The 10,198-nt window shown below is 39.4% G+C and overlaps 1 long non-coding RNA gene across 1 annotated transcript; it reads right to left on the bottom strand.

Annotated features, from left to right (window-relative positions):
- Positions 1–5,486: 5,486 nt before the first annotated feature.
- Positions 5,487–9,183, bottom strand: LOC148116494 (uncharacterized). The gene is made up of 2 exons (XR_015729994.1): positions 7,274–9,183; positions 5,487–5,799 (listed from the first exon to the last, which is right to left on the bottom strand). It is a non-coding gene; the product is annotated as an uncharacterized LOC148116494 (long non-coding RNA).
- Between the last annotated feature and the right edge of the window lie 1,015 nt (positions 9,184–10,198).

Genomic DNA, 10,198 nt, shown 5'->3' with positions numbered 1-10,198 from the left:
AAATATTTTCCTGAAGAAAGATATGGGTGATATTTTAATTGAACAGGATTTTCCCAACTAGAAAAATATTAGTTTTTAACTAACACATTTGAAGCTAGGTAACATGCATGCATAGAAAATACACCATAATAAAATATAATTGTAGGTATGCATCTGCCAATATGTATTGGCAATGTACAACAATTGCTTGATTTTCAGACTTTTTTGAAATTATTATTTTCCAATTTGATATACTCAGGATAATTGTTCAATTTGCGGTGAAACTAGGAGCTCAGGGGCATCACCCATCCTACCCAAGCCATCCTTATCGTCTCACTACAATACTGTGAAAATCAATGCACATCATATTAACCATCATGTGATGCAGAATATTAGATAATCCCAGCTATTGTAGTTAATTCAGCAAACAATGATAAATAAACTAAGATATGACTGTAAATAAATTAAACACGAACTGTAAACCCTGTCAGTTATTTTAATTCAGCTTTCTACAACCCTAAGGTAAGGTAAAGATTCCCCTTGCATATATGTGCTAGTCGTTCCTGACTCTAGAGGGTGGTGCTCATCTCCGTTTCAAAGCCAGAGAGCCAGCGTTGTCCGAAGACGTCTCTGTGGCCATGTGGCCGGCATGACTAAATGCCAAAGGTGCACAGAACACTGTTACCTTCCCACCAAAGGTGGTCCCTATTTTTCTACTTGCATTTTTTACGTGCTTCCGAACTGCTTGCTTGGCAGAAGCTGGGACAAGTAACGGGAGCTCACCCCGTTACACGGCACTAGGGACTCAAACCACTGAACTGCCAACCTTTCGATCAACAACCTCAGCGTCTTAACCACTGAGCCACTGTATCCCATTTCTACAACTTTGTTTCTTTTCAAATCTACCAGCTTAGAGTTTGTAAAAACCATGTTGTTGAGGGTTGATGAACATCATAATAAAGCATCACAGGGGACATCCTGTTAGGGAAGTCTGCCCTAACTGTTGCAAGATTCTGGTTGGGATTCAGCAAGGAAGCATATACTCATGGAAACAAATGTCTATGTGCCAAAGTATTGCATCCGCCAATAAGTGCTGGAGTATACCTTTACAAATCAAGTTGCCGCAGCTTGCATGTGTTTGGCCAGCCTCGAGAAATCAGCACACTTAACAGTCAGCTGGAAGGGCTCCCTTGCACCTTTCTTGCCTGGCAAATCTCCTTAGCACAACTGTTGTTTTTCAGAATTTATAGATATGCAAGAGTCTACAGCCAGAATCTTTTGGCACAATGAGTGTTTTTAGACCTATGTAACTTTCTTATAGTATATAACTTTTCCCCTCTGTTTTACAAAGTTTTTTTTTTTAAATTGGAAGTCCAGCTCTATATACCAAAGAGCAGCAGGATGTGTAGATATCTGGGAATATTTTTTTTAAAGTCTCTTTTCACTTTCATTCTTTGCTCTGCTTTCCTCCAGCTGCAGTTCCCATCATCTGGGTTTAGACAGGCAATTCCTTGCAATGTTACAAGTAATTCTAAAGAGACATCTGCTGGACAAATGGAAAATTTGCTCTTGAATCTTTGCTTCAGGAGATTAAAAGGCTAAGGGTGTACAGAAATGCTACATTTGATTTTTCAAATAAACGCAAATGCAAACTCAATATTGTCCTAATAGCTTTAATGTAGAAATCCATATTAAGGATTCAAATTCTGGCAGAGAAACACACAGCCTTCATTCTGTTACTTTCTAAAACTTCATTTTCCAGTCACTGTCATAGAGTTTTCCTTGTATTTATCATTTATTGATTAACATATAATCTGATTTTTCTTTAGGACAGGCCTGTCAAACTTGCGGCCCGCAAGCCAGATACGTCATGTGCAGACCATACTGGCTCCGCAAAGGCAAAAAAGTCACGATATATCATGATCCGGCCCATGACATGATCGAGTTTGACATCCGTGCTTTAGGAGTTCACAGCATTGTACCTCAGATTCAGACCTCACAAAAATGAGCCTTCAAGGTAGGTTGGGTTAAGATTGGCTTTGTTCCTATGAGAGGCAACTCTAATAAAGACCAAATTAACAAGTCACACAACTGACTAAACCTAGTTAGAGGTGGTCTACAGATGGCTAATTTAATCCAGAATGTCCTTGGGGTTGCCATAGGCCAAACTCTCCTCCCGCAATTAACTATGCCATGCAAACCTGGATTATTAATAGTTTAGCCTCTGTTCCAAAGAGGTTAGTGCTTAATGCCTACAAACATGGGACTTCTCTCCAAACTCCTATATATGGTTCTTTTCCTTTTCACACAACCATAATGGTTGGGAGTCAAGGAGATTGGAGAAATGGGTAGAATGGGGTGAGTAACCAGTTCCACTGGGCTGTAGCCCAGTTAGGTCAGAGTGGACTTTTTCACATTTCACGGAATGGCAGGAAACAATAGCATCCTCGTGACTGGGCTTCCAAGGCTAAATATGGATTTGACCCTAAAATCTCTCAAAGACAAGTCCAACGTGAAAACCTCTGTGCCACTCTGGCAGTTTTTAAAGTAAATCCTAATTGGACCCAGCAGGAATATAATAGGACTTGCTATTGTATGTTTTAGGTTGGGTGGCTGAGAGACTTGGTGTCAAAGGGTGGGGAAAAAAGAACAAGAGAAGCTATTCATATAGTCCAGTGAAAGCAGCACTCATATGGACTCATCCTTGATTATGGGTGTTTAGCTGAATGTGGAGATTGCTGTCCAACTGAATACCCAACTGAAAGCAAGCATGGAGTAGCACAAGCACGGAGTAGCAAGCATGGAGTAGCACAAGTTCAAGGCACAAGCCAGATGTCTGTGCTGAGGCAAAGCCAGTCAGTTACTAGACAACTGCCATTAGAATATATAGTAACTAACAGTACACTCCCTTCCTTTCCTGGACCTCTGGCTTATTTTTTTCCACTCTTCTTCCTAGCCCTTTCCCTTTCATTTCCAGCTGAAATGTTTAATATCATTTATTGGGAAGATCTAGAGAAGAATGCCTGCTTAATCAGGAGAAAGCAACTTCTTGGAGGCTGGAAGAAGCACCTAGGAGTTGGGGCAGGGGTCACCGAGAGAGAAGGCAAGGGCTGTAGTAGGCAGGATGCCAAGGATGTGATGTGAGTGAAGGTGGTAGTTTATGTATTTTCTTGGGTTTGAACAGTAGGAGTTCTTGATATAGGTAGCCTCGACTTACAACAGTTGTTTAGTGACTGTTCAACTTACAAGGGCATTGAAAAAAGTGACTTATGATCATTTTTCACACTTACGATTCTTGTGGCATTCCCATGATCATGTGATCCAAATTCAGATGCTTGGCAGCTGACCCATATTTATGACAGTCCAGTGTCCTGGGGTCATGTGATCCCCTCCCCACAAAGTCAGTGGGGAAGCCAGATTCATTTAACAACCATGTTACTAATTTAAGAACTGCAGTGATTCACTTAACAACTGTGGTAATAAAGGTCATAAAATAGGGCAAAACTCACTTAAATGCCTCACTTAGCCACAGAAATTTTGGCCTCAGTTGTGGTCGTAAGTCGAGAACTACCTGTACTTTTAACCACATTGAACATGCTTTATACCATAGCTTTGTGAGTTTTGAGTTTCCTTGCTCAAAATTATGGGAAAACATCCTGTCGATTTTTTTCCTGCAAAAAAGGCCTCAAGGCAACAGGTGACTGAGGTTGTTCACTGTCCATCCCAGACTAAACTATTTTCTGCCCTCATTAATCTACAGCTAGGCCTTGGGAAATATGCCATAAGCTTTCCTTGAATATAAGGAAAACATCTCTCACTATTCTCTTCCTTTCTTTCCACTTTCTTGAAATCAATTGTAAGGTTTAAGAACTTCCCTCTTTTGTACTCTTACACCCATTCAGCATTTCTGCTCTGAGAGCAGATGATATACAATTACACCAGTATTATGTGCTTTTTATGCTTCAATGTAATTAGAACCCCTTGACATCCTTGGTAGAAAGAGCCTTATAATTTCCAAAAAGGGCATTGCACTCACCATTGAACTTACAATGACACTGATTTAATATCAAATTGAACAATTTCACAGTGGGTCACTTTTTTCATCTGCATTTTGCAGATGTGGTTTATGAGAGCAAGTGAGCGAGCGAGAGAAGCTTATTTTAAGTCTCTATCAAGTAAATTCATAGCAAGGGCAGGATTTTCAGCCAGATTTCAAGTTTAGTCTAGCTAGTCTATTAAACAGAAATATGAGGACTTCATTCTATCTCTATGTTCTCACTTTTCACCTGACGCATAAGTACCTCTACTGTACATCTTGAAGGAGGGTGAACTTTTTAGGAACTCTTGTTCATTTCCAAAACCACACTGAGGTGTCACCACTACTATATTAAAAGAGTTCATCCAGCTGACTTTGAGTCAATGTGGGCGTAACCCTTGCTTTGCCCATTGGCCATTTGCATTCTGCCTCTGCTGTGTGTCTGGTTCACTGCTGAATGGCATCCTCATCTGTGAGTACACTATTTACAGGCAACATGATTGGTTGTTTCCTATGGCTTTAGAGCATTCTTTCTCAACCTTGGCAGCTTGAAGATCAGTGGTGGGTTGCCCCCGGTTCGGATCAGTTCACAAGAACCGGCAATAAAACCGGCAGGAGGCTCCACCCACCGACCCCAAAGTCATCAGGAAACTTCTGCGCAGAAGCGCACGCGGCCCCATTGCAAACTGGTAGTAAAGGTAAGTAGAACCCACCCCTGTTGAAGATGTGTGGACTTCAACTCCCAGAATTCCCCAGCCAGAGTGCTTTAGAGCCATCAATTTGTGGCAAATCACCAAACAACAGGAAAAAACTGCCAATTGGAACATTGCACCAGAAATTTAGTGAATTTCAGTTCAGGAATCTGCCCACCTTCTTTAGCCTTGGTTACCTGACCTGCCCCCCATACTTCACTTGGAAATTTTCCAAATTTACAAAAACATGTAGCAAATAAACCTGTGGGAAGGCCAGTAGGGTAGGAATAATTCCATAAAAGGAGGAGGGAGACCCTGATTCTACACCTAGCTCATCCTGTAGAACAGTATCATCAGGTTACTGAATTAGTAGTTGTAATTTGAGAACTTCCTGTATAGACAAGGATAAAAAAGCACCACAGAGCATCATTTAGGCTACTAAATTCAAGTTCTTGCTCAGTGCTGGAACACTTCTGCTTAGTACTATAATACTTCTGGCAGATGGCTATTTATCTTCTGCTTCAGTATTAAACTTGGCCAAATAAGAAAGAGTGCACACATCAAGATACAGATCCCAGTCTTGCCAAGGGCTTCAAAATATTTAGGAATGCATAAAGTCCCCGTGATATTTTCATTTCCTTTCATTATGTGGTACAAAGATTTCCATGGATAGATGTGTCACTTTCATTCATTTTACAAGGTGCATTACTGAACTGAAACCAACTTCCCTGCCCCCAAGTCTGGTACTTAACAATTTTAGAAAGATAGAACCAAACCACTGCTTTCCATTCGTATTTATTTAGATGAGCTATATTCTCCTCCCATTGAAAAACTGAAGATCTACCAATTGGGTGGAATCTAGACTTGTGCTCCGAAGAGTTCTGCTGATGTTAAAAGAAGACCAAGTTGTATTTGCATTTAGTCATACTTTCTCTTGCAGCCTTTTGGGTTCTCTGAAAAATGTTCTGAAGTGGAATTCTGGAACAATTGAGAAATGCCTTGGAACTACAGGAGAACAGGTCAAGATGAGAATCTCCTTCTTCCAGAGAGAAAAGTCCTTCTACAATGAAGCCAAACTTTCAATAGATTGACCTTGAAATGAATATATACAGTATAGTGAATTAAAATGTCCTGCATGGAAAGCTCTTCCCTCTAGGGTTGTTTCCCCTGGTCTCTGTCTTTTTAAACAGGAGCTGACCACATTCATTTGTATTTAAAACTGGATGGGAAGATCTAGGTTTTTTTTTACTTCAGAGTCACATAGAACTGGACAAGAGCAAAAATAAGGTCAGGTCTGCCCTGATTCCATTCATAGTGGCAGCAAACCCAACTAGCTTTTTTTCTGAGGTGAAAAGTCCACAAGAAAATGACAGCTTCTTAGCCTTATGAGAGCTGGAAGGAGTTTTAAAAGCTTTTCCCTTTTTTAGTCACTTGATTTCAAGGTGTCCACTATCAAAATAATAATTTAATAAACCCTTTCCTTGTTTTTCCTCATGGTTCCTTCTATTAGGGCAAGTTCTCCGTTTCTATTGGGCTGGGGGAGGGGGGGAAGCCTGAGAAAAGCTTCATTTTAAACAAGTGTCACCTCTACCCTCTTCATTAACAGGGTGAAAACCATCTTTCCCTTGTTTACTGAATAAGTAGATAGGTTAGGACACGGTGATGCATTTTATCCACATTCCCAACAATGGGGCAGGTGGCAGCTTCGTTGGTAGCATCCCAGCCTTTGTGAGCATAGAAAATATTCAGCTGGAAGCAGAGATGAGAGTCAGCTCCCATTAGAGGTGCCATTTGGCCCAAATTGCTCTGGCGTTTTGCAATCATCCATAGTGTCAAATAATGGGCCATTTAATATGTGCATATATGCACATTAATCAACACAAGGATGAAAGCTGTTTTCCCCTTTTGGAAGAGGTGCCAGTTCTACTGCCTTCCTCCCACAGGCACTGTTACGCCATTCCACCTTCTCTTGGCCACAGAAGCCTCGTAACTTAACCATTGGAGATACAGTATGCTGGCAAACAAGAAAATGGCACAACTGATTATAATATTAATAAGAAGCCATCGAGAGATTCATACATATATTGAGCCGGGTTTGCAACTACAACACACATTTGCTGCATATAAATTTCTGGCTCACGGTTGGCAGTCTGCAATATTCCAGATATTCGAGAATCAAACCCCTTATCTGTATGCAGCCTGCTTTAGTTCCAAATCTCTCTTCATGTTCTCTCTCTCTTCTTAATTAACAGAAAGCAGTTATGAATATTAAAGAAGAAATTAACAACAGTGTAAATAAATCTGGGTGTTTGTAGATTCCATATTTAGTTTTTAATTAGCCCCCACTGGTTTCATAAGAAAGTTTGAGAAACCTCATTTTAAAATTCTCCTTGTGCATTTTTTTTACAAGTACAAAAATGGTACTTTGGAACTGCAGGCATAAGTATTACTTGGAGGCATTACCTCGGGGGCTACTTTGGACTTGGTTTATGTCCATAGTACAATTCATTATCCAAAACAACATTTTCATTTAAATAATAAAATAATATTGTGATTTAAACAATACCTCTTCCAAAATATCTAGTTGGAAGAATGACAGATGAGACCGAAGTTTGTGACATATGGAAACATGCTCCTTCCAGACTATGGAGACATCAGTGGTTCATTGTTACTGTGAGTCTGCTTATATCTCTCCTAAATATCAGTAGAACAACAAAGAAATTGTTATCTGCAGTGGCGCAATGGTTAGAGTGCAGTACTGCAGGCTAATCTTGCTGATTTCCGGCTGACTGCAATTTGGCAGTTTGAATCTCACCAGGCTCAAGCCTTCCATCCTTCCGAGGTGGGTAAAATGAGGAGCCAAATTGTGGGGGGCAATAGGCTGACTCTGTAAGTCGCTTAGAGAGGGCTGTAAAGCACTGTAAAGCAGTATATAAGTCTAAGTGCCATTGCCATCTTTAAACTGCAAAGAGTCATATATATGAGATAGGCAGCTATAAGGAAGGAAGGAAGGAAGGAAGGAAGGAAGGAAGGAAGGAAGGAAGGAAGGAAGGAAGGAAGGAAGGAAGGAAGGAAGGAAGGAAGGATACATCTTTACATATATCTCCTTCCCATCTAACAATCTTCAGGAAAAACACTACAAAGAAAGGGATGGAGCTCCTCTGATCCTCAGGTTAGTGGCATGACCTGTTCCTTCCAACAATCAATTTACAATCCATTAATTTCACTCTATCATTAGCAGCAGTAATCAGCTTGTGGAAATAATTTGAAACAGGATCTCTGGGAAGGAGTGAACCCGGTAGGCTCCCTTCCCTTCCAGCAATCATATGATTTTGGTGAATCACAACTCACCAAACTCCAGTATAAAACCTTCCATCCTCAATAAGATTGTTAACCTAACAATAAATTGATAAATAGACTGCTGGAGAATATAAGGAGTCAAGATGTTTGCCTTAATCTAGATTTGCTATGCCTTTGGTTTGATCCAGAACTTCTGTCTTTGTGTGTTTTTATGTTCTCATTAAATATATACATGTGCCTATTAAAAGAGTATCCAGACTAAATGTATAATTATAACAGCATAGCCTCAAAATGCAGATGATCCTTTTTACAATGTATTTTTATTGAGCCCTGACAATTTTCCAATAAGGGCGCTCAACCAAATAATTGAGGCACAAATTATATCTGAAGGTTCTATGCTAAAACCTGTACCTCCCTTGAGACTAGGAAGAGTACAAATTGTTCTTTTACATATAACTTAAGAAAAGTAGAAGATGAGAAAAATACATTGCTAAATATCTTGCTTTGTTCAGTGGCAATTACCTTGATCAGCAGTGATCTGATGGAAGCCTACTTCTCTGCTCTATTGCCTATAGACCACTATTGGGAGTTAATATCTGCCTCATAAAATGATTATGTGCTATGAAATTGGTGTCAACTTAATATACATAGATTTTCTATAAAAAATCTGTCACAAAACTGGTCCTTCATGTCTTCCAAAAGTGCACCTCTCCACCAGTGTAATTGAGTCCATCCATGTTCCTGCTGATCGTCCTCTTTGTCCTCTTGCCCAGAAATATAGATTTCCCCAGGGAGCTTGGTCTTCACATAATGTGGTCAAAGTAGATAATTTGAGCCTGGTCAACTGCTGTCCATGGTATTCACAGGAATCTTCTCCATATGTTCCAAAGCATTAATACCCTTTCTATCTTGCTCTACAAAGAGCTTCAAAAAACATATAGGATGCAAGCTAGAGTCTAACCATAAATATGAATTTCCATTATACACCATGGATTGTAAAGATGACTAAACAATTTACTCTACAGTATATCATGGATATTTATAGGAAGTTAATATTTTAAAAAATAAGAAAAATCCAGTTTGTATTATTGCATGTGGAAATTATTTGATGGCAATCAAGATACAGTAGCATTTGATTAACTAGTCTAGAAAAGGAGCTGAAAAGTTGTCATTTTCTGTTTTGCTTATTTCAAGTGGAACAAGTTTAGCTCTTCAATTACATCAAATGTTAACTCTTAAACTTTGGTTAATAAAGTTTACAGAAAGAAAGTTACAGAACTTAAAGAGAAGTAGCTCTGAAAGCACACCAGATACGCACCCTCCAATCCAGTAATTGAAACTCAACTTCTGCACATATTCTGTAGCGCTTTCACTAATGAAACTTTGAAACACAAAAATAATAATCAGTTCAACCATTCAACTTCTGGTTATTTTTTCCCTCACTTAATTTAGCCAAGGTGTCTTTGCTAAAAGAATGTCTTTATGGTCAGACAAGTTCAAACAAAACATATGAAAATGTGTTTGATCTAAATTTTACAAGCTGAAGATGGCACCTTACTGTTCTGCAGTATCCCTAGCAGGTAAAGAAAAAAAGCAGGAATAGATAGAAAGAAAGATTTAATTTAAACATGCCAGCAAAAAGTCATTGAAAAGTTTAAATTCTTTTTCAAGTATTTTTCTGTCATCTTTATCTCTTGATTTAATGATTAACACTTTTTAATCTCTTGGTGATCTTTTTCAAAGATTTCCTTCTCCTGTCATACTTAGTAGTGTCTTTTCTACCATATTGATTGAAAGGCTTGCTTCTTCCTCCCCATTATCTCCTTTTCATGGAACACTTGTAATATTGGCTGGAAAACTACAGTAATGCCCAACTAATTATAAATGAGAAAATGAACAGGCAGATCTCGGCTTATGACAACAATTGGAACTGGGATTGCAATTATTAAGTGATGTGGTCGTAATATACAATATCATGTGAGCCTGGCAGTCCTGGTTTATAACCCCAAGATGTGCGAGTGTTAAATAGGAAGAGGCAGGACTCCCAGGTAAGGAGCACAAGAGAAGGAAGCTGGGGGAGGCCTTGGAAGTGCCAGGCAGGCCATGAGTTGAAGTCCGAAGTACACTGGCCACCAATGCAGCTTATGTAGCAGAAATGTAACAAGTATGAATTGTGGAGCGAAGCTTAACT

Source organism: Pantherophis guttatus, chromosome 1, assembly GCF_059756535.1.
Source record: "Pantherophis guttatus breed Tessera chromosome 1, ASM5975653v1, whole genome shotgun sequence".
Classification (NCBI taxonomy): domain Eukaryota; kingdom Metazoa; phylum Chordata; class Lepidosauria; order Squamata; family Colubridae; genus Pantherophis; species Pantherophis guttatus.
Note: the sequence above shows the minus strand (reverse complement) of the source record. Positions and strands in the feature narration are given on the sequence as shown.